Source organism: Benincasa hispida, chromosome 11 (genome assembly GCF_009727055.1).
Source record: "Benincasa hispida cultivar B227 chromosome 11, ASM972705v1, whole genome shotgun sequence".
Lineage (NCBI taxonomy): Eukaryota > Viridiplantae > Streptophyta > Magnoliopsida > Cucurbitales > Cucurbitaceae > Benincasa > Benincasa hispida.
In genome coordinates this window covers 64378812-64403487 of record NC_052359.1, presented here as the reverse complement: position 1 = coordinate 64403487, position 24676 = coordinate 64378812, and the positions used below count along the sequence as shown (strand labels likewise).

Here is a 24676-nt window from a genome sequence, read left to right as displayed (position 1 = left end):
ATCAATACTCCAAACATCAAACAACTCAACTTCGAGAATATTGTTCAAGGGCATTACATCCCTTAAGGAAATATTCCCAGTCCATTGGCAAGGGTCACAATTATGAACAAACTCCCTCGCGTCTTTGAAGAAGGTGGACTAGAAGTATCCGCTCTGAAGGATCTTCGCAGCGGTTCTCTAACCATCGAAATGCCCTCCGTAAGGAGAGTCATGACACTCAGCTAAGATGTGTTGTGTCTCCTCTTCCGGAACGCATCGACGCATTATGGATTCAGAGCCTTACTTATATAGAAACGGTTCATCCCAAAAATAAAACTTGTTGTCATGTATTAACCGTTTCTTTTGCTGAGAGTTGAAGTTCCTAGGGAATTGCTTGGTAGTTAAGTAATTGACGATGTCCGCATACCAAGGTTCCCTGCCTTCAACAATAAACAGGCTTTCATCAGGGAATGCATCCTTGATTTCACTTTCTTGATCTTGCATTTTTTGATGTTCTAGCCTAGACATGTGGTCAGCCACTTAGTTCTCGGTTCCTTTTCCGTCCTGAATATCTATATCAAACTCCTATAGCAGTAGCACCCATCTTATCAATCTTGGCTTCGCGTCCTTTTTACTCATCAGGAATTTTATGGCTGAGTGATCGGTATATATAGTGGCTGACGCACCAACTAGGTAAGATCTAAACTTTTCAATACCAAATACTACAGCAAAATTTCTTTTTCAGTGGTGATGTAGTGTTCCTGAGAGTCATTTAGTGTTTTGGACGCGTAAGAGATGGGATGTATCAAATTTCCCTTCTTCTTCCCTAACTGCCATATCATTCGCGTCGCACATAAGAATAAAACGCTGCGTCCAGTTCGGTGCTATTAGTACTGGAGCTGTCGTCAATGCATACTTCAAGGTTTCAAATGCGTCAGTGCAGTCTTCATTAAAATCATAGGGCCAGTTCACCGCTAATAATGCGCTCAGAGGTCGCGCAATCTGAGAAAATCCTCTAACGAACCGTCTATAGAAGCCAGCATGCACTAGAAAACTTCGTAAAGTTTTAACATTTGATGGTGATGGAAGTTTTGCTATGACATCTATTTTGGCTACATCTACTTCCAGGCCAGCCTTGGATATTTTGTGCGCTAAGACAATTCCTATAGTCACCATGAAGTGACATTTCTCCCAATTCAGCACCAAGTTTGTTTCCTCGCATCGAGCGAGGATGGCCTCCAAATTATCTAGGCATGACTGGAATGAGTCTCCAAAGACTGAAAAATCGTCCATGAAGACTTCAACGTCTTTTCTAGAAAGTCAGAGAAGATAGCCATCATACATCTTTGAAATGTCCCATGTGCGTTACATAGCCCAAAGGGCATGCATCTGAATGCAAATGTTCCAAAGGGACAGGTAAATGTTGTCTTCTCCTGATCTTCCGGATCTATCAAAATCTGGTTATAACAAGAGTATCCATCAAGAAAGCAATAAAATTCTTTGCCTATAAGTCTGTCAAGCATTTGATCGATGAAAGAAAGGGGGAAGTGGTCCTTTTTAGTTGCCGCGTTGAGCTTCCTGTAGTCTATACAGATGTGCCAGCCCGTGACATTCCTTGAGGGTATGAGTTCATTATTACTGTTGACTGTCACAGTCGTTCCCCCTTTCTTGGGAATGCATTGAACTGGACTTACCCAACTACTGTCAAATATAGAATAGATGACTCTCGCGTCTAACTATTTTAAAATTTCTTTCTTGACCACTTCTTTCATTATGGGGTTCAACCTTCTTTGAGGCTCAATTGACCCCGACTTCCCTTCTTCCAGCCTAATTTTATGCATGCAATAAGAGGACTAATGCCATGGATATCCGCAAGCATCTAGCCTATTGCACGCTTGTGTGTTTTTAGCATCTGTAAGAGAGATTGCTCGTTAGGCTCTGTAAGATTTTTGGAAATGATCACAGGTAAAGTGTTGTTGGTTCTAAGGAATGCGTATTTCAAGTGTCCGGGTAACTGTTTGAACTCGAGTTCTGGTGGTTCCTTAAGTGATGGATGCGTTAGTTTTGTCTGCTGCTCACTCAGACTTGGTGGCTCTGATTCTTTCAGGTTCTCCAACGCGAGGACCTCACATACATGGGTCTCTTCTTCAGGCAACTCAATACTGTTTAGTTGACAATCTTCACTATCTGGGAACTTTAATGCGTTGAGCAAATTAAACGTCACCTTTTGATTATCTACGTGCATAGTCAATTCGCCTTTGTGCACGTCAATTAAAACTTTCCCAGTAGCTAGGAATGGACGTCTAAGGATAATTGGTACCTCCCTATCCGCTTCATAGTCCAAGATAATAAAGTTTGCTGGGAATATGAAGTTGTCAACCTTTACCAGAACGTCTTCAATCTTTCATTCTGGGTACTTAATTGTTCTGTTAGCAAGCTGAAGAGTAACAGAAATGGGTTATGCTTCGCCAATTCCCAGTTTCTTAAAAATTGAGAGTGGCATGACATTAATACTGCTCCCAAATCACACAACGCATGACCCACATCCAATCCTCTTATCGAGTAAGGAACTGTGAAGCTCCTAGGGACCTTCTGCTTCTTTGGTAGACTGTTGCTTACGAATGTGTTGCACTCCTACATTAGCACGATTACTTCCTTCTCACTGACTCTTGTTTTCTTTGTCAATATGTCCTTAAAAAATTTGACATATTTTGGCATCTACTCCAAGGCCTCTATAAGTGAAATGTTGATATGCAACTGCCTTAAGAGCTTAAGAAAGCGCTTGAATTGTTGTTCATCATTCTTCTTCATCAAACGCCTAGGGAATGGTACGTTCAGTGACGCCTCAGGCTTTCCAACGTTGGACGTACTGGGTTCTGAATGGCTTGTAGTCTTAGGCGTTCTTTCTTCTTGATCCATTGAACGTGTGATGCATTCTTTCGAAGAACTGCTGTTTCTTGGATTCATTTTTCTTTCTTCAAGAGCTTTTCCACTTCGCAACGTCACCGCGTGACATTGCTCCTTCCCATTGTTGTTCTCAGGTGTTTCAGTAGTGCTAGGTGGAACTCCAAGTTGCCTGCTTTTCAATTCGCTCGTTATCTGCCCTACCTGGATTTCCAGGTTCCTGATAGACCACGCTTGGCTTTTCAGCAGCGCGTTATTCTGGGCTATGTATTCTTTTAATAGGTTCTCAAGCGAAAATCCTGAGCTCGATGCCTGTCCTCCTCTATTAAAGGGTTATTGATGTGGCTGATGCGTTTGTTGAAATGCAGACGGAGGTCTATTCCTTTGCTGTTGGTTTGACCCTGGGTGGTGCTCCTGATGATTTCCTCCTACCCAAGAAAAATTTGGATGGTTTGTCCATCCGGGATTATATGTATTGGAAAATGGGTTGTTTTTAATGAAACATACTGACTGAGGATTCTGTGGGCAATCCGCATAGGAGTGAGGATCTCCACAACCCACACAGCTAACCATAGGCTGCCCAAACGCCTCTACCTGATTCACCTTCTGCTGATTTTATGCGTTTCCTAGCGTTATGTTCTGCAAAAGGCTGGTCATCGTAGCCACTTGAGCAGAAAGTGTGGCTATTGCATTGGAATCGATAGAATTAGCATTCTGAGATTTCTTCTTCCTGTCAGCTCTTCCATCATACGTATCGTCCACCCATTCCATGTTTTGTTTAGCAATGCGGTCTAATTTCTCTGTAGCCTCAATGTAAGATTTTTTCCATAAGTCCACCAGCTGCTGCTGTGTCTGCTGCCATCTACGATGCTCTATTCAATCCTCCGTAAAATGTCTCCATTTGGATAGCTAGTGGTAGTCCATGGTTTGGGAAATTCTTGACCAATCCCTTAAAATGCTCCCATGCGGCGCTTAAGGTCTCAGCTTCTTCTTGTTCAAAGTTCATAATCTCTCGACGCCTCCTCGCGTTGGTGGTGGGTGGGAAGTATTTTTGCATAAATTTTTCCACCAACTTCTCTCAGGTGGTGATTTCACCAGCTCCAGTGAGCTCACCCATTGTTTTGCGTCATCACGCAAAAAATAGGGGAAAAAAGACAGCCTGATCGCCTCTGGGGTGATTTCAGGAATCACAAATGAATTACATGTTTCCAGGAAATGCTTCATATGGGCATAAGGATCTTCACCACGACCACCCCCAAATTGTTTAGCAGTCTGGAGCATTTGGAGCATAACAGATTTCATTTCGAACCTGGTCTCGTCTGGCGTTGGGTAGATGATTCCTGGAGAGAAATTATACAGTACAAGGGACGCGAACTCTCTCATAGGACGCGTGCTGCTATTTGCCATTAGGATTAGATTCTTTGCAGCATGAGCTAATTACTGAGCTAATTGTTGATTTGCCTGTTCTTCCGCCATTGCTAATTTCCTGTTCTGTTGTCTGAGAAATTGCTGCCTCAACTTTCGACAACGGTTAGATCGGTTCCTATGCCGGAAGGTTCTTTCAATCTCGGGGTCGTAATACTCCTTCGACCGAAGTGTTCCTATAACAGGTACAAATGAAATTTCTGGTTAGTCTTTTTTCTGAATCCCCGGCAACGGCGCCAAAAACTTGTTCATTGCCATCGTGATTCCAACAAGAAGTGTATTGTATAAAATAAGTTGGAAAAATAAGTGCTAAGTATAAATTATGCATTGATGTTGTGATGCGTTAAGTAGTTGTAACGCGTTGATGCGTTAGAGATATGCAATCAGAACGCATGACACTCTTATTAATGACGTTAAAGTTTTCCTAAACCAGACCCAAGTATAAATCTGATTTAGGTTCCTGGTAAGTCCAGGGTCGAACTTAGGGATTCAGTTAAACAAACGCAGACCTTGCGTTGTATCTATTATAGGGGTTTTCCTAAATGAGTGAGAGAAATGTGTTATTTACACTAAAGTGTTGTGCCTGTGCAAGAAGATACAAAAGAGTTGAGTGGTGAATGATAGATCATGCGAAAATGGAGTTTAATATAAATGGTAGGTGTCGGTCTAAGATGAATGTACACAAACCAGAATGTGATGTGGATAAGATGGAATGATTTGCTTATCTTTTGTTCATGCATTAGACTTTACTTAACATCTCTTAATGCAAATAACATACAAAGCCTATCTCTAGGATGAATGCGTCTAACACAGAATGCAACAAACACCAGTAAGTTATCTCTAGCTGTACTAGGCGTCCTACTTGATGCAGCTTAGTTATTCTCTCGAATAATCGTAGTTAAAGATGCTTTTACCAAGTGATCAAGTCGGCTTAAGCGTTTGAAATGAAGTTTTGCATAAAGTATGAATATATTCAACATAAACAAGAAGTAAACAATGGCAAGAATGTGATGGATAAATATATGAATTTTATAAAGAGGCAAATTGTCTTTACAAAAGCAATATTCAATCAAGTGAAATGAAAGCAATAAATGAGGTGAGGGAAATTGAGTCAAGCCACAAAGTACAATCTCTTGTATCTCTTTGGTTCAATTCTATTGTGTACAATTACTTATATAAGAAGAGGACGAAGTGTCTTTCTTAAGCTTGGCTTCCTCCGCTCCCTGACCGGCGGTGGTGGTGGTTCTCAACCCTTTTGATCGTCTTGGCACCACAACACAACTTAAACTATGACTTCACTAATTACATAGAGTAAGGATCTTGATAATTTCTAAACTGAATAATTTTCTCGGCCTTGAACTATGGAGGGACTTCATCTATTTATAGGCGTTGGTCATGTCCACTTGGTGAATGGGTAGCATTAAAGTCCATATCTTGGTCAGCATTAAAGTCTATGACCTGGTCAGCCGCCTGACTCTCGGAAACTTTTCAGACGCCGCTTGCTACTTGGAAGTTTTTCAGACACCGCCTGCTGCACGTGCCCATACTCAGAAGTGGTGACGTGACACAATCAGCCTGGATCAATGAATCTTCTTTGCGTTGAACTCCCTCTGACGCATGGCCCATGCATTACAACTTTTCCTGCGACACTTGTCTAATGCGTTAGCGTTTATCCTCGCGTTGAAATCCTGCAATACAATGCGTTAGTGTCGCGATATTTAGTAATCTAACTTCTTTTGGCTGAGTTTGCTAATATTTTAATAAATCCATGCATTTCTTCTAAAAATAAGGAGAATTTATCATTAAAAACCTTAGTTATTCCAATTTAAGAGTAAAAATAACTTGTATTTCTACAAGTTATCAGGCTGTAAATATGATTTATTGGTCTTGGAGACGTGTTTGGTAGAGAATGATGATTCTGCCTGGATCCTTGATTCCAGTGCTACTAATCACGTCAGTTACTCTTACCAAGGATTTAGTTCCTGGCAAACGTTGCCACACGGAGAGATGACTATTCGAGTTAGTACTGGTGAGGTTGTTTCAGCTGTTATTGTGGGCAGGCTGAAGTTATTTTTGGACAAGAAACATTATTTATTATTGGATAATGTTTTCGTAGTTCCTCATATCAAGAGGAACTTAATCTCGATTTCTTGTCTCATTGAACAAGGTTATACCGTTTCCTTTTCTGAGAGTAAAGTGTCTATTTTCAAGAATGGAATGGAGATTGGTTTTGGTTCAATGGAAAGTAACTTATATGTACTAAGGCCGTTAGTCATAAAAGCCTTGTTTAATACTCAAATGTTCAATACAACGATAACAACTAAAAGACCAAAGGTTTCTCCTAAGGAAAACGCCCATCTTTGGCATCTAAGGTTAGGTCACATCAACCTCAATAGGATTGAGCAGTTGGTGAAATGTGAACTTCTAAAGAGTTTACAAGAAAACTCTTTGTCGGTGTGTGAATCATGCCTCGAAGGCAAGATGAACAAACAACCTTTTACTGGAAAAGTTTACAGAGCCAAGGAAACATTAGAGCTTCCACATTTTGACCTTTGTGGTCCGTTAAGTGTTAGGACTCGATGTGGGTATGAATATTTCATCTCTTTCATAGATGATTATTCAAGGTACGGGTATCTCTACCTAATGTAACGTAAGTCTGAAGTCCTTGACAAGTTCAAGGAGTATAAGGCTGAAGTTGAAAACTTGTTAGGTAAGAAGATAAAACACTACGATCTGATCATGGTGGAGAGTATATGGACTTCTAATTCCAGAACTATATGATAGAACATGGAATTATGACCCAACTCTTGGCCTTAGGTATACCTCAGCAGAATGGTGTATCAAAAAGGAGAAATAAAACCTTGTTGGAGACAGTTCGGTCTATGATGAGTTATGCTTATCTTCCACTCATTGTGGGGTTTTGCAGTGGAGACTGCATGTTACATTCTGAACAACGTTCCCTCGAAAAGTGTTTCTAAAACACCTTTTAAGCTGTGGAGAGCCCGTAAAGGTAGTTTACGCCACTTCAGGATTTGGGGTATCTGACCCACGTGCTTGTGACTAACCTGAAGTTGGAACCGCGTTTGAAAGTTTGCCTCTTTATAGGCTACCCCAGGGAAATGAGGGGTGGATACTTCTATGAACTGAGTGAGAACAAAGTGTTTGTTTCTACAAATGCTATCTTCTTGGAATAAGACCACATCTAAGATCATAAATCATGAAGTAAGTTTATTTTACGTGAGATTTCGAGTGAGACTTAAACTACTGAAGGTTCAACAAGAGTTGTTGAATAGACTGACAAATCAACAAGAGTTGTTGAGGTTGGTGCATCTAGTCAACCAGCTCAAGAGTTGACACTACCTCGACGTAGTGGAGGGAGGGGGGTTATGAATCCACCAGAACGTTACATGGGTTTGACTAAAGCCCAGAACGTCATTTCTAATGATGGGGTCGAGGATCCATTGTCTTTTAAGCAAGCAATGAAGGATGTTGACAAGGATGAGTGGGTTAAAGCCATGAACCGGGATATAGAGTCTATGTACTTCAATCAAGTCTGAGAGCTTGTGGATCAGCATGATGGTGTAAAACCTATAGGGTGTAATTGGATTTAAAAGCAAAAGCGAGGTGTAGATGGAAGGGTGCAAATCTTTAAAGCTAGACTTGTGACAAAGGGTTATACCCAGGTCGAGGGAGTGGACTATGAGGAAACTTTCTCACCTGTTGTCATGCTAAAGTCTATCATGATACTTTTTCCATAGCCATATTTTATGATTATGAAATATGGAAAATGGACGTCAAGACTGTCTTTATTAATGGTAATCTTTAGAAGACCATCTACATGGCTCAACCAGAGGGGTCGTAGTTCCAGATCAAGAGCAAAGAGTTTGCAAGCTTAATAGGTCCATTTATGGGCTGAAAAAAGCATCTAGATCATGGAACATTAGATTTGATAGTGCGGTCAAATTGTTTGGCTTTGATCAGAATGTTGATGAGTCTTGTGTTTACAAGAAGATCATCAACAGCTCAGTAGCTTTCCTAGTAATGTATGTGGACGATATCCTACTCATTGGGAATGATGTAGGGTTTCTGATTGACATTAAGAAGTGGCTAGTTGCCCAGTTTCAAATGAAATATTTGGGTGAGGCACAGTATGTTCTAGGGATCTAGATCATTCGAGATAGTAAGAACAAGAGGTTAGCCTTGTCTCAGGCATCGTACATCGATCAAATGTTGATCAAGTATAGGATGTAGGATTTGATTCCAAGAGGGGTTTATTATACTTCAGGCATGGAATCGTTTTGTCTAAGGATTAATGTCCTAAGACACCTCAAGAGGTTGAGGAGATGAGACGGATTCCCTATGCTTCAGCTGCTGGAAGCTTAATGTATACAATATTGTGTACCAGACCAGACATTTGAAGCCTGGGAAAAGCAGCGAACTCTAGAAGCTAGGGCTTTATTCACCTTTGGACACGAACACTATTCCGTTCTCATGTAGTAGGGATTTTTAGTCGTTATCAATCCAATCCAGGATTTCATCACTGGACGGCGGTCAAGACAATCCTTAAGTATCTTTAGAGAATGAGGGACTACATACTCGTGTATGGAGATAAGGATTTGATCCTTACAGGACACATGGACTTTGACTTTCAGACAGATAGAGATTCTCGTAAATTGACATCGAGGTCAGTGTTCACTCTGAATGGAGGGGTTGTAGTGTGGCGAAGCATCGAGCAAGGATGCATCACAGACCCCACTCTAGAAGCCAAATACGTAGTCGCTTGTGAAGCAGCTAAGGAGGCTGTTTGGCTGAGGAAATTCCTTACAGATTTGGAAGTTGTTCCAAATATGGATTTACCAATCACTCTTTATTGTGATAACAACGGGGCTATGGCAAATTCGAAGGAACCTCGGGGTCATCGTCGAGGCAAGCATATCGAACGAAAATATCATTTGATCAGGGAGATTGTGCATCGCGGTGATGTGATAGTCACGAAGATCGCATCGGAGCACAACGTTGCCGATCCATTAACAAAGACACTCACAGCTAAAGTTTTCGAGGGTCACTTGGAGAGTCTTGGTCTACAGGATATGTGGCATCTTGTCTAGAACAAGTGGGAGATGATAATGGGCTATAGAGTATGCCCTAGTTTATTGTATATTGTACTTGTTATTTTTCATGTATTGTACATAATATGGTAAGTTGGTTATCATATATGTTTATAATAATATTAATTATTGGATAATTATATCTTTTCTCTAATAACCAATTGAGTGAGAGGTTATTGGTAGTTTCATGGTAACCGTGAGATAAAAGGAAAAATGTTTTTCTAAATTTAGTAGATTTGAGAGTTTTAAGAGTTGCCATTCTCGGAAAAACTCACGGAATTATTGTCAAGTGAATTCAATTCATAAACAATAGCTGAAAGAGAGACTAAACGATCGTGGAGTGACACTACATGATAGTTCACTCAGCTGGGCATAACTAAACGATCGCGCAAAATTTACTATACGATCATGGAGTATTTGCTAAACAATTGAGCATTCGTCTATACGATAGACTCTTCTCATCTCCCACTTGCTCAATCGTTTCATGATTGTTATTCCTCCAGTCTCTTCCTCTAACCAAGTCCACACAGAGCCCACATTTCTGGATTCTCACACCGAGAATACCAAGGTAGCCATTGTGGTGGTGTCTTACTCAACTCGATTGAGTCGAGGTTTTTGGAGGCCGTTCGTTGGGTTCGTGATTGATGCTTGGTTTTATGAAGTGGAAATATGGATGATATGCGTTGATGGATTTGCATTGTGCACTCAAGTTTCCTTAGCAGAATTCAAGTATAAATTCCTCTGAGTTTTCTAGTAAGTCTACGGTCGAACACAGGGACTTGTGAAAATAGATTGCATTGGTAATTTTTATGAAAACTTTGCGGTAACCAAGTAAATAAATAAGTGTTGGGTTTGTTATTTGCGTTGATGAAAAAGAAATAAATAAAGGTGGGGGATTTGAGAAAAGACAGTTGCGTTGATAGATACAATGAGTATGCGATGAACGGGTTGAGAAGATCTCTAGCTAGCGTTACTCGGGAATGCGTTAGACCATGTGATCATGTTACAACCATGCACAATAAGTCATTTTCCAATGTAAATGCGATACTCCTAAGTCTAGGATGCATGTGTTGAACGAAAAAGTGTCCATAGAGTTTATCCCTAGTCTCTACTCTTATCCTATGCGATGATGAAAAATGCATGAAAGCAAGGTGATGGCATACAATCATATCCTATCTCTAGGATGCATGCGATGCGTTGATAACAAATAGTGCTCATTCCTAAGCACCTATCTTTCGTTTATGCATTCTAATCTGGCTCTTCCGAGTCTAGATTCTAACCTGACTTTCCCAAGTCTAGATCCTGTCCTTAGACTACCCTCTCGAGTATCTCTAATGGACGAATGAAGCATACATAAACAAGATAATCGCAAAGAGTGAAGATTCCCTAGTTGTGCTAGCTAAATGCTTCTCAACCCATTTAACTAATTTAGCTACTCATGCGTGAATAACAGAAAGTGAACAGATATAGAAAAAGAAATTCCATTCTTATAAATGAGTTGAGCACAAAATGTCAATGGAAGTTAAAGGTAGAGAGCCTGGTAGCAATTCCTTGCTGACCGAGACTTTTTACACTGAAATCTCTATTCTAATCTAAAGATGATTCAGCTTCCGCAGGCGTTGGCCCTCTCTCTATCCTTGAAGCTTCCGACGCTCCGGAACGATCTATCGGCACAATTCTCCCTCGCATCCGCCTTAAAATGAAAGAAGAACTATGGACAAAGGCGTGAACTTATGGAACAAAAGATTGTAAAAATGGTGAAACCCTTCTCTGAAGAATGCCCTTGGTATTTATAGAGCATCCATGGTGAAAGGCGGCTTCTCTCTCCTGGTTGTAAAGATGAGACAACTTTAATTCCTGACTGATGCACCGAATAATTGTCACTGATAAAGCTGAATGTACTCTGTGACTGTTATTGGCTGTCTACTTAATTTGGATTCAACTGTCATCAGCTTTCTGTCCCATCGCTCTTAATTATCCTTTCACCCAGATGCGCCCACCATGTTACGCTGACCAAGTTGCGACGATCCTTCTCGGACAAATGTTTGCGAGCACGATCAACACAAAGCCTTACGGTGAAGTTATGCTCGACCAATGAATTCCTATGATTGCAATCTTTGCAATTCGTTAACGCATATTCTACAAAAATACAAAAATCAACTGTTCTAATTTGCTGAATGCATGCGACCGCAATACCATGAAAACGATGCTTAATGGACACAAGTTAACATATTTCATCAACGTAATCTAATATTGTTTAAGAACTTAGCACTATGATAACGTACATTTCTGCCCATTATCAGTGATCTTGGAGATTGTTGAGTTTGTGGTCGCTGTGATCTTGTTGTATTGCAGTCGTAGTGTTCGAGCGTTCGTGTATTGCTGTCTTAGAGACTGTTCGAGCGTCTGTGATCGAGGAAGATTGAAGCATGAGTCTTCAAAGGTATGTATAATCTTTCCCTTGATCGTATTGTAAAGCGTGTTTTAATTTCGTATTGTGCATAACTGTAAGTTTCCGTTTCTTGATTGTAATTATGTATCTTCAATTTTGAATGAATCTTGGAACGATCATTCCGCTGCTCATGAAAATCCTCATGTTTTATTTCCTTCAGCTAAAACATACAATTTATTTATATTAGTTAAACGAGCATTACCTAGTTTGAAAAAACAAATCAATTTAGCAAAATAATTTTAATGCACCCTATGCGACAGCTATTTTGCAATGATGCTTCAGTTGGGCAGGGTGAAAGTCACCGTAGGGTAATCAATTGTCCTTTCAATGAATTGAGACTATCTTAATTATACAAGAACAACTCTTGTTCCTATAATTATTAGTCACTGTTGCTTAATCCATAAAATTATTAACTAGTTTAACATTTTTCTTGTAAGTGTAACTTCTCATTTTAGATTCTAGAGTTCCGCCCCAATGAGTCAACCGTAGGAAAAAACCAATTGGGGCAAAAACTTAAGCAATCCTATCCATCTATAGAGTTTGAGTAAAGTCTCATGCAAATTTCATCTGTAGGAGGACACAAGCAAAGGTATCTCGAGACGAAGCATGAAAGTTTACTTCGAATTAATGAGAGAGACCATGGAACATATTGACACACGTCTCGCTCCCATTTACTATAAATACTATCTCTATTTACCTTGATATTGACCTATATAAACACCACCCATAGGGGGACACAAGAAAATGTGCCGCGAGACTGAGTATAGGTCTTGAGGCGTGAACTTTTAGGGAGAAACATGATAGAAAAAATGAAGTATCATATACCCTATTTTCCTCTCACTGAGTGTTTTACCTAGGGTTAATTATCTTAGAAAAATACAGCTAATTATTTTAGCCAAGTAATTGTTTACTTTGCCCAATGTAACATTTATTTTGGATAGTTAAACAATATTGATTATTGTTCACTAAACGCTTTAATAAACTTTAATCAATCATTACATGCTTGTAACAAATCTATCTAATTCACCTTCCAGGTCAGTTCCCATGTAGGGGTATTCCGTTTCTATCAGCTTAAATACCCCAGCTTAGATAGATTAGACATAGATCCCTTATAGATATATTTGTTAAAAATTTAATATTTTAATATTAACCAATTTAATCCTATTAAACTGATTAAAAAATTAAACCTATTTATAATCTTATAAAAAATAATGTGATCATAGGTCTATAGTGAATCATATTTTAAACTATTTAAAAATGATTTACCTATTTGAGCATACAATTCTTTATTATAGATTTTAATTTTTAATTTCATGTATTTATAACAATTATAAAGAATAAATTAAATAAATTAAAACCTAAGATTGCATCTAGTGACTTACTTAGTAAAATTATAGCATTTATAAAAAAAAAAAAAAAAAAAAAAAAAAAAACCTAAAATAATGTCATCTTCATGCAATCTCAATTTCATTACTTAATCATACATAACACTTATATACTAAAGTAATGAAAATAAAACAACATTCATCCATATATCCAAGCTACAAAAACTGCATTACTTGAGTCTTTCAACTTTTAGTTACTTGATGTTTTCATGAAAGAATGTCAAGTAATATGTAATTTTAAGAAAAACATCAAGAATAATGAAAAAAAGTGGAGGTTCAAGAAATTTTTTGGATTTTTCACGCTAGCCTTAACGTTTTTAAAACGTCAAGTAATATCAAATACAAAAATTATATAAAATCCTTTATAATTTATTTCCCATTCTCCATTTTTATTTTCCCCCCTCTCATTTTTTGTTAAAAACAAAAGAACTCAAAGCCCTAAATTTTTCTCTCTTCCCTCTTCTCTTCTTTGTGGTCCAGCCTTCAGCATCTTCAACTTGGTGCTCCTTTCACCATCTCTGTTCAGCTCACACATCCGGCAGCTCATCTCCTAAATTTCTCTTGCACAATATCCCTCGCACTCTCATTCTCCTTCCACCATCTCCATTTAACTCACACATCCGGCAAGCCACCATCTCTATTCAGCTCCCCAACTCCGCTGATTTCCATTCTCCAGTGCCGTCGACCTCAGCTCCCGTTCCAGCAACTCAAACGTCACATTTTTCAGATCTAAGCTTCGTTTCATTTCTGTCCAATGCTCGCTAAGCTGATCTTAGCTTCACTCCAGTTCTGTCTGGCATCATCGAGGTTCGTTCCAAGTTTGTTTCACATCCGTGAGCTTTGGGCTTCATTATAGGTTCATCTCAAGCAGATCTAAGACGTTGAGCTTTGTGTCAGGTCCATCGAGCTTTGAGCTCCTTCGAGCAGTGTCGTTCAAGCTCTGTTCCAACGTCGTTGAAGCATACCTGAGAGTCGTTCTCTTCATACATTGTTCAAGTTTTTCATTTCTCTCTCAGATATGTTCGTGAACTCCATTCCATTGTGTTTTCTTTGTATCCTTGTGCAGGAGGCAACAATTTCTCATTTGCACATTTGGGTTTTCCTTTGGCTATATTGTTAATGGTGTTTTTGAGGTTTGTTTCTTTCAATATTCTTTTAGGGTTTCTTTGTTTTAAATCTTTTTGATGATTGGTGTTACTTGGAATGATTCTAATTTATGTTAACGGCTCGTTTCTTATTTTTATTTGTGCGAAATAGAGCCTGTCACTGCGGCTAGAGCAGAAGCTGGGAAAATTATAAAAAAATGGCCTTTTTGGAGTTTATTTTGTATTTTTGACCTATTTTTTAAAAACAAATTTTTTTATTCTTTGATGATGAAAATGATGTAAGCACGAGAAATTTTGGTTGTACAATTATTCTTATGCCCCTTATTAAATTCTCACTTTCAATTTCAATAACTAGCCTACTAAATTAATTCACAAAAAATCATTCATCACAAAAATTAATTCACAAAAAAATATTCACATTCCAACACAAAAATTATCCACCAAAATTAATTTATTTACAACCTCACAAAAAGTTCTCTTCACCAAATTATCTCCCGAATGAAAAGTCTTTCGTCAAGTCCAAAACTAGTATTTCACGAAATTGTAATTTTGTACACTCCGTAAGAATGTATGTATTTCATTTTGTATGTATTCAATAGTTCGATAATTTCTAGAAAAATTGACAAAAATAAATGACCTTTTTGGAGTTTGGTATGTTAGAATTTATTTGCTTGTATTTATGCTTTCTTGGTTGATTTTTTTTTAAAAAAAAACTTTTATAATGGTTTGCATTTTATAGCTAAAAAAATTGAAAAAAAGGATAGCAATTTTTTTTTGAAGATACCCGACTGGACTTCACCGGGTACAAAATAATTGTTGAAATAAGTTTATACCCAGTTGGGCTTCACCGGGGATGAAGAAAATTGATTGAAGTCACTCAATCGGTCTTCACTGGGTATGAAAGAAATTGATTAAAATCACTCGGTCTTCTAGGGTACAGGATAGGAGCCAGGCTGGGACTGGTCTAGGGCCCAGTAAAGTTAACCCTAGCCCCGTCGAGCACACATGGAGAATATGTACACCATTTTTTTGGCTTGATGTTGTACCCGGCTGGGTGGACGACCGGGCCAATTTTTTTCTTTTTAGTTTCTATTTTTTATTTTGCTTTTTCTTTAACTATATTAATACATTTTTATTATAAATTGTAGAAAAATGTCTCGTGTTTGGATTTATTTTGGTGGCATTTGGAATGAAAGGGAAAAGGATTATAATGGATTTTTTTATTACTAATTTGTCCATCAACTTTATGGATTTTTGTGGATTTTGATGACCTTTGTATTATATTTTACATTAGCCCAACCGGGAATTGGCCCCTACTTGCATGGACCCGTGGTTTTTTGCATGATCCCGACTGAGAATTGGTGCCCACTTGCATGGACTCGGCCGAAAATTAGTATACTTTGATGATCTTTTGCATTAGCCCGACCGGAAATTAGTGCCTACTTGCATGGGCCCGATCAGGAATTTGTATATTTTGATAGTTCTTTTGATGGGTGGAAAAGGGAGTAAATATGCGTGCATATTATGATATGTGTTGATCTCCATATGTCGATGGTCATGCATTAGACTAAGAAATATGCAATATGCGTTTAAGAATATATACGATGACCATGCGTTCTTGCCACAAGTTTTCTTGCTTTCTTGCCAAGTATAACGAGAATGCAAATTTCTCAAGATGATCTTAGGTCGAAGACTGTAACTCACTGTTTGTGAAGTAATGCGTCTGAGGCGATGAATAAAAAAAATAAGGAAGTTAAAAGACTATGCACTACTCCTAATCCTAATTAAACATATTGAGCAATGAAAGTGTGACTATGAGAATTGGTAGAGACGCGGCAACTGTTAACGCGTAATAAGATGCATGGAAAAATAAATAGAATGGTGGAGGGGATAAATTCACCGCATCATTAAGCTTGATCGCAAGGGTAATCCCAGCTCGTCACACTAACGCGTCGCATACCTTTCGATAGTCAGCCACATGCTTATATCTCTATAATGCATGGTTGTGTTGAACATAATATTATTCCTATCTCTAGGAACACTACTTACTTTGCTTAGTGAGTTCCATTACTTACCCTCTTGGGCAGTTAGTCCCGGCTAATCAGCTCATGGACAAGCATTGCGACAGCTCATAGACAAGCGTTGCTACCACCTCACGCTAAGCAAAGAGGATTAACTCACTAGACTCGCGCGACGCACACCTCTCGATGGGTTGCTACATGCTTCGTATCTCTATGTCGCATGATTGAGTATGCGATAACGCTTGTGATCTTTACTTAGTTTGTTGCAATGAAAGTAAGGGATGATAAAGAAGGAGATAATGAAGATGGTGTCGAAGGAAATAAAGAGATGCATTGATTACAAAATGTATTAATGCCTTGAGCCAAAATATAATACAATACAGAGATAAGAAGAGAGGTGGAGGGCTAGATGTAGGCAATCTCTTGCTTCCATCAGACGTATGTCAAGGCTGCCGGTGGTGCCATGGATGGGTCGTGGAGTAGTCTCTCTCGAGCTCTATCTCTGGCAAAGCTCCGATCGTCACTCAGAATGGGTTGAAGGAATGAAAAACTCTCAAAGAATGTCTTGCTCACGCTCTCATCTGTGATCACAAGGATCTGCCTTAAGACAGAAGCTCAGATAACTTGAATTTGGGCTCTACGTCTCTATTTATAGAGCTCGAATGCTGACAGTATTGGTGGTCCCTCTCTGAATCACTGTCACTTTCGGCGCGGTAGGTGAAATGTCAACATCATCTTTTTGATACTCCCAAGGTATGCGTTCATGCTCGTTTTTTCCGAAGTGCCATCGCATTCCACCAACCTTGCGATCACCCTTCTATCATGGTTATTACTTTATAGCCACAACATCCATGCGATGAACGCATGCAATCAACTTTGCGATGGTCTGGGATTCACCGCATGCGATCGATTCCTGCGATAGCTACAAAAATAGACATTTTAATGCAGAATAACGCATAATATTAGGTTAGCAGAGATTTCCCGTGTTGATCAACGCAAGCTCACTTTTCACATGAATTCTTAGTATTATCACCACATATTCTACTTGTTAGCCTTCACAATTCTAAATAAAAGACTACAATAACTTGTATTTATACCAGCTATCATCTTTGTATGAGCCCGGTTAGAAATTGGCGCCTATTTTCATGGACTTGGCTGGGAATTAGTATACTTTGATAATCTTTTGCATTAGCTCGACCGGGAATTGGCGCCTACTTGCATGGACCCGACTGGGAATTTGTATACTTTGATGGTTTTTTCATGAGCTCGATCGGGAATTGGCGTCTATTTGATGAAGGAACTCCGTTTATAGAGAACCTTTGAACGGAAGCAGATCGTCCAAATCCCATTGTGATTGAACGTATACATTTACAGTCATACATAATAGATTATGCATAAATCATAAATTACAACATGCTTTTAAATAAAAACAAAGGATTAAGAGATTATACCTTTGAAGAACCCTTCTTCAAGTAATCCCTCGAACATACTCGTTCATGAACTTGTCGAACAACTCGAACACTCCTCGAACAAGCAACAAGCAGCAACTCGATCCTCAAACCAAACAGGACACTACCACTTGGTTACCTTAGTATTCTCGGTGTGAGAATCCAAGAGTGATGGGCTCTGGCTAATTTTGGTTAGAGGGGAAGTTTAGAGTTTTAGGAGGAAGACGATTGAAAAGGAAAAATAACATTATCATGTAGACGACCAAGTCTATCGCATAGACAAGCTTACTCGATCAAGAAGATAATGAGGCTATCGTATAGTCTCTTAAGCAATCATGTAGATACTTGATTGTTTACTCCATCGTAAAGTTAATGTCTCACAGAATAATTAGAAAACCATTTTCATTTATCCCACTTTTCCATAAAACCAATTAACTACCTACTAAAGGTAATTATGGTGAAAAAGAATTTAATTATCAAATAATTAATAAATATAAATAAATATGATAACTAACTTATCATATTATATTTATAACCTATAGTTTTAATATTTCATCATATACAATATATAATGATTGCTTAAGAGACTATATTAATATAAATCATAGTTCTTTTTCTAAGAGACTATAGTTTTAAATAAATATGATAACCATAGTTCTTTTTCTCTATTTTATGGCATTTAATATAAATCATATTTATATTAAATTTAATAACTATGAATCTCATTCATAAAAAATATATTTGAATCATATTCAAATATTAGTTCCTCCAATTAAACAATAATGTATCAAATACATTATATCAATTATATCATATATAATTGAATTAATTTAATTATATCATATATAATTAAATTCTCTCTTATTAATTTGAAGATTTCAAATTAACCCAAAAACTTATTCTCAACTTAAATCCATTGAGCTACCAAGGGGATCTCATGGACCTGTAGCTTGAAGCTCCAACAGTACGTGAATAACTAATTAAACTCTTTAATCACATTATCCACCGTCCGTTAACTGCCAAGCACTCCATTAAAGACCGACAACTGCATTCTTCGCACTATAAATATATTTCTGTGTCCATTGGATATAACTGATCAACAGTACAATGACCCTTCACAAATCGCTCGTAAGTACAACTAGGCCAAATTATCATTTTTCCTATGTAGTTATATCTAACTCCTTAAGTACCACTGATCCCTCTAATGAACAATAGATCATAGTCCCACTATGACTAAACTTCTCTCGGACCAAGAGAGGGTGTGGCATCACATTGTTCAAGACCCAGAATTATCCCTTAAGGGAACAATCTATCTACTTACCCTTGCTTCGGGGAAGGAGTGAATTCTTTCTTGTGTAGCTGAGTTTCCATCTCCCCAATCAGACAAATCCCCAAAATGGCAGGCTTGTTGAGTCGGTGATCTGGCCACTCTCACCCATGAAAATCAAAGGACCGCCCTCATAAGCAGGAGTTCACAACTCATTCAAGATTAAGGTCATGTTACCTATGATCATTTTAGTAAAATGAAAGTCTCTATTATGTACGACGTTACATAACGAGACTAAAAATTTCATAGTTCAGTCTAGTACAAACTTTTTTATATAGAATATCCTCGCTCACATGTCTAATACATGAATGATCAGGATTAGATCATTTGTAGCACTTTACAATATTTGTAACATCTACAAAGCGGGCCATACTTGTAGTGTCAACAGGATAAGGCTTCCCTCCTTTATCCACATACTACAAAACATTTAGGTTATCACTTAAACACGATCCACTTGTATATCTCCAAATACATGTTTAAGTTACAACGATAACCATGGATTTTATTTTATTGGTTTGTGGTTAATGCAACTAAAATATCATATATTTTATAAACAGAAGTGAATAAAATATCATATATTATTAATCACAGAATATTTGTTCATACAAGTGTTTACAAACTACAGGACCCTACGAGATTTAGAGCATCAACCCTACACTTGAAACTTCATTAGGATGAAACTTCATTTCTAGTTCCATTATAACCTACAATTTTTCATCAAATAGATAAATTAGAAGTTAACACAACATAACAATGAGTCAAAATATTTAAAAAGAAGAAAATATATGTATTATAAGCTACTGTTTTTTGGCCAGCCGGGTTGAAGATCGTGCCAAAAACAGTAAAGAACCTTACCGGTTTCTACCCAATCCTGCCTCTTCCCAATCTCGATCAGGTGCCCAATCCCCTTTCTCTTCTCGCCCGACCCATAAAAATATTATAAGTTTCTATTTTTTGGCCCGGTCTCATACCTGGCTAGGCTGAAGACCGGGCCAAAAAATAGTAAAGAATTCTTCTCGGTTTCCACTCGGTTCCACCCCCTACTTGGTCTTGCCCCCTTTTCCCTCGTCTTTTCATTGTCCCCGCTTTCCCCTCCATACTCGATCAACAACTCCATTCACCCGGCCGGTCTAACACCAAGCACCAGTCTTCCCCTTAAATAGGTTTTTTCATTAGCCCCGCCCAACCACGTACTCGGTCAACATAGTATGAAGCCCGACCGGGTACCCCTCCCCTACACCTTGTTACCCGATCAAATCTCATCTTGCTCTCGATCAGTCTAACGTCGGGCGCCAATCATTCCCCCCTTGTCTTACCATTAGCTCTGCCCGGTTACATACCCAATCACCCTCGTATGAAGTCCGGCTGGGTAGAGACCAATTTTTGAAAAAAATGGTTCGAGGTTTTCGGGAAAAAAATTAATTTTAGGCCTGCAAATTGTTCAGAAAACACTGACCATGATGTTCTAAAGAAAAAAAATTAACATTCAACATAGATCTAAAACAATCATTTTATAACGTCTAAGATAAACTAACATTGAGCGAAAAAAAAGGAAAATCCATACCTGATTAGATGAAAAATCCTAAATAATCTTTAAATGAAAAGGAAAATGGCAAGAAAATCCGAAATGTAGTTGAAATCGAGGTAGAAAATAGTAGCAATTAAGGGAGGAAATGGAAAGGCCAAACGGTTAGGTTGGGAGGATTTGTGACTTTTGAAATTTTGAAGGGCATTACAGTACTTTTACATTGTTTGCAAAATTATGAGGTCAAAAAACAATGTTTTTAAAAAGGGTCTAAATTTCAAAACCAAAACTTCACATAGGCCATTTTTGTCAATTATCCCAGAAGCTAGAATGTTCCAATTCTTGTGGCTGTGATCATCAGTCGGTTCTACTTGAACGTATGGTTTTCCCTTGGATATTCTCAACACGCTAGCGTTATTTGATGTTATGATCTCCCTGCTCTACACTGACTTGACGAACCCTTTAACTCCAGCTTCTGGTTTCTAGCATTGGGTATAAACCAATATTCATGCTATTTATCTTGATTTGTCAATTTTATTTACTAGTCATGTATTTAAACTGCTGCCCTTACAAAATTTAATTGCAGCCTGCAAGATATGTTCAAAATTTTCGAAGCAGGATAAAAATATGAGTACAAGATATCATATTGGCGTTTGTTCTTTACATTTACTACTCTTCACTATATTCATTTGTAAATTTGCTTCATTCAACATTTTTTTGCCCCTCTTCAAACTGTTGTATCTACATTTCTCTTATAGAATTTTTCTTTGTTTTAGGTGTCCTTTTACACGTTGTTGAAATGAATGCAATTGCAATGCCCAGTTCCAGTTGCTGTGTTTTTTAGAATTCTAGTCATATTATTGATTTTGTAGCCTACAAAGTATGCTATATGTTACAACTTACGAGGACCTAGGTTTGGTAATACATGATCAAATACTCAGTTAATTAGGAGAAGGGGAAGCAATTCTAACTGGGACTATCAAAGCCTTATCAACTTCTTATTGAATGTACGATTTTAGAGAATTGATATCTTTTTTTCCTTCCCATTTCAGGTGTTTAGAGGCATTAGTGTGGTCATTATTGAAGCACTTGAATATGTAAGAATGTTGTGGTGGTGGTGAATTGGTTAGTATTTGGTTTATTTCTTGCTAATTTATTAAAGAGATTAAGTGAAAAACTTTCAAAATTGTAGCTTGGGAGGGTTGATAGTTGTAATTTTGAAATTGTTCATGAATTGTTCATATGGGATTGTCCATAGAGGTTGCAAGTATATTGACAACATTGAAGAAATTGTTTATATGAACTTTGTTAACATGAGATTGTAAGTATATGACAATATATCCAATGAGGCTTTGACTTTGGAGTTACCTAAAAGTATTGTGGTGCTTGGAGGATAGTGCAGTCTCTCTTTCTTATTATTACATGTGCTCTTTGTTTTATGATTAAGGATCATAACTCGTTTGGTTGATGTTAGTTTGTCTTATATATATATATCAATGTGATTATTGGGCCTCAAAACAGAAGTAATTATATAGATAATCTCTAATAGTACAATTTTTTTATAAAAAAAATACACACACACATAAACATGACAAGCAAAATGTATCAAATATTCATTAAGTTGTTAGTTTTTGGGTGTAAAGAAGAAATTACATTTGACAAGTAAAAACTGTCAAGTTATGAAAACTTTGATCCATTGATCCATAATAAATGTCAAGAATTTAGATACTTGACACTTAAGATAAGTCAACAGATCTCATATACTTGATAGTTATAACATATCAAGTAAGTTACAGCTTGACGCTTTAGGCCAGTAAAGAATTTCTCTTATTCTTGACATGAGATTACTTGACGTTTTAAAAACGTCAAGTAACACTGATACTTGACTGTGAAAAAAGTCAAGTAATACAGTTTTTGTAGTAGTGATTATAATATAAATAATGCATGACAATGTTATTTATGCATGCAAACATATATTATAACTCTTATATTATATGATGCATGAGCAAACTATAAAATTTAAATCATGCAACTATATTATAACAATTATAATATTTATGATGTATGAATAATGCATAAACTATGGTGGGATTTTCTCTATATGACATACATTATGACATATATAGCAATATTAAATCATGCATCCAATGCATAATTTAAAAAAAAAAAAAAAAACAAAATACATTATTGGACCGAGATTGACTTTCTAATAATTAATTAAACTCGCGCTCCAGTGCGTCTCGGAGCGTCGCAACGCTACAGAAACTCTTTACATCGCATCGCTTCGGAGTGCCGCAGCGTCGCTGTACAGAATAGCTTCTGTATAGTCCACTTTTGCATCAAATTTTTTTGTTTTGGCTTCGACACTAATAGATCTTCGTCGGAACAACCACTAACGACCCAAACAATTACAATTACAATCTCTATTGCAAAAAGTACGCCTAAAACAATGAGTCCTTACAAACCAAAATTTTAAAATAAAGAAGTAACAAGAAAAACAAATTCCAAAACATCCAATATGTGAAAAAACCCACATTCATCACATAAATGCAAAATAAAAATAGTACCCCCATCACTATGAATTTTAATTCTGAAAAATTGAAATTTAGGACTAAAAAGCCATGCTCTAATACCAATTGAAGATTTGTGGAAACCCATACAGAAACAAGATCGTGTCCCAAATTCGATATTCACAGTATATTAAAATTATAGAGAAGAAAAATATGCATCCTAATAGAAATTTAGCCGTATTTGTAATGTTACCGAGATAAGGTACCCAGCCTGTTGGGTTGGGTGTCCTAAAACTCATAGTTTGTAAAGTTAAACATATTCTATTATCAATAAAGATGTTATTCAACATTTTTTTCAATAAAATTGTTATTGAATCTATTTATTGTATTCATAAAGTCTAAATCCAATAAACTAAGATCCATGGTTATTATATGAATACTTGGACTTTATGTAGAGACATAAAAATAGATCAAGTTCGAGTAAATAGCCAAAACGGTTTATAGTATATGATTAAGGTTGGGTACTTTATTCTGGTAACACTATTGGATGCAGCCTCCTCTGTAGCTGTTATAAGTTGTTGTAAAGATATTACAAACGAAGTGATCCAGATTCGTTCATGTATTGACATAAGAAGTGGGAGCGTCCTATGTAATGAGTTTGCATAAGATCAGATCAAGAAATAAGTCACTCTTACTTTATAACGTTGTTTACTGTTTAAAGACTGACTATTTCGCTTAAATGACCTAGGTAACTCAATCTTAATCCTGAGCTAACTATGAACTCCTGTTTATTCATGATTAACCTTAGATTTGCATGGGTGAGGGTTGGCTCAACAACGCTGGCTCAATAAGCCTCCCATTTCATGGGTAAGACTGGGTAGATAGTTGGGGACATAAGGTATAAGATGAAGTTCACGCCTACCCAATTTAGGGATAGGAGAAAGATTGTTATCTTAAGTACTGAATTCAGGTCTTGAACAAGGGGCCCCACCCTCTCATTGGCCCGAGAGGGATTCAGTTTAGTAATTAGATCATAAACCAATTGTTCATTAGAGGATCAATTGGAACTTAAGGAAAAAGATGTAATATCGGGGGTAAAACAACATATTGACCTAGCCATTATTATGAACAACCTATGAAGGGTCAACTGACTGGTTATGGTTAAATCATGTGGACATAAATATATCTACAATGAGGAGAGTGCAACTGTCGAGCTATAGTGGTGTAACTTGATAGTTAACTAATACTGATTAATTTGGTCTAAAGAGTTTTTAGCCAATTAATCTTAAATCGTTGGAGCTAATGATCTGTTGGTACATAAGGTTCCTCTATTAACTCGTAAAACATGAATACCTTGAATTATTAAATTGAGTGAATTTGGAATGATATCAATCTGAATTATTCGAATTAAATTTCAATTTGAATATGTTCAAATTGAAATTAGGATTTGAATTTGAATAAGTTCAAAATCAAATTAGGATTTGTT

At 37.4% G+C, this 24676-nt stretch overlaps 1 long non-coding RNA gene across 1 annotated transcript; it reads left to right on the top strand.

Annotated features, from left to right (window-relative positions):
• Positions 1 to 21008: 21008 nt before the first annotated feature.
• Positions 21009 to 22081, top strand: LOC120091805. Its single transcript, XR_005485837.1, has 2 exons — positions 21009 to 21172; positions 21733 to 22081. It is a non-coding gene; the product is annotated as an uncharacterized LOC120091805 (long non-coding RNA).
• The last annotated feature ends 2595 nt before the right edge of the window (positions 22082 to 24676 follow it).